Source organism: Artibeus jamaicensis, unplaced genomic scaffold, assembly GCF_021234435.1.
Source record: "Artibeus jamaicensis isolate MK-2021 breed Jamaican fruit bat unplaced genomic scaffold, CSHL_Jam_final contig_3243, whole genome shotgun sequence".
Lineage (NCBI taxonomy): Eukaryota > Metazoa > Chordata > Mammalia > Chiroptera > Phyllostomidae > Artibeus > Artibeus jamaicensis.
Window position 1 is genome coordinate 1,229,486 of NW_026521766.1, and position 1,255 is coordinate 1,230,740.

Genomic DNA, 1,255 nt, shown 5'->3' on the forward strand with positions numbered 1-1,255 from the left:
TGAACCGCAAGGTCGCTGTTTAGATTCCCTCCTGGTCAGGGCACATGCCTGAGTTGTGGGCCATGTCCCCCGTACTGGGGGCGTTTGAGAGGCAACCACACATTGATATTTCTCTCCTTCTCTTTCTCCCTCCCTTCCTCCTCTCTATAAAAATAAAATAAATAAAATCTTTTAAAAATAAAAAAGAAATCTAATAAATTAAGTTTAATTCCAACTTAAAATCAAATGAAATCAATCATACATCTTAACATTGGAATCACAAGGATGATCTGTTTACTCCGATTCACCAAATTTTCTTAAATAATATGATAGCATAAAATCCAAAAGTGCTGTGATTCCTTAACAGAGAAAGTATTGTTGCTTTGAGTTCCTTAAATATTCCTCTACATTAACTGTAAATCTTTCCAAAGTTCAAAGATAAACAGTTCTTTCCACTAAGGAGAAAATTGTTACCCACATCCCAAATCCTGAGTCACCATCTCACACCGTTTTGTGACCACCTCTTCAGCTTGCTCCAAGTTTCTTCAGTTCACAGAAGACCTTGGCCTGGTCAAGGACTATTTTTTGCTGTCAACATCGATGGGACTTTCTGAGCACTGTTGAGTGGGTATATGAAGCACTTACGACCTAAGGAAGGTTCGTAAGTGGCCTGCATCTCTTAGACTGGGAATTTACATTATCTAAGTTTTCTGTCCATCCATGTAAGTCTTTATGTCTGCCACCTTCATCTAAGTGACTATGACTTGACTGAATTTTTAATTTCTTTAGCCCCTCTCAAAGTAGAAATATCTCCCCACCTAATTTTAAAACCTAAACTTTAGAAATCCTTTATTCATTTCAAATCTTCCTGAAGGTAGAACTACACAACTGTTAGGAACAATGAGATGACACTAGAAGGATTTCTGAGTATTTGTCTTTTTTTTCCTTCTAGTTTTGTGAGCCCAACTTGTAAAGTCGTTCTACTGACAAGAAACAGTAAAGAGATATTCATGGGGAAAAATGAGACTAATTCATTCACTATTATGTTGAAAATATTGAACACTACTTTACAAATCCATTGGAGAATATGAAGACCTCACAGTACATGCACTGAATGAAAACCAATGAAATAACCAATTCCAGGAAGAAACAAACATTGTACAAGAAAGGAAACAAAAATAGTGTACTACTTGGTGCAGTAGCAATATTTATACAGTCACTAATACTGTAAGTAGTGATTAATAATTTAACATTATTAGAGAGCAAGAAGAAAGAT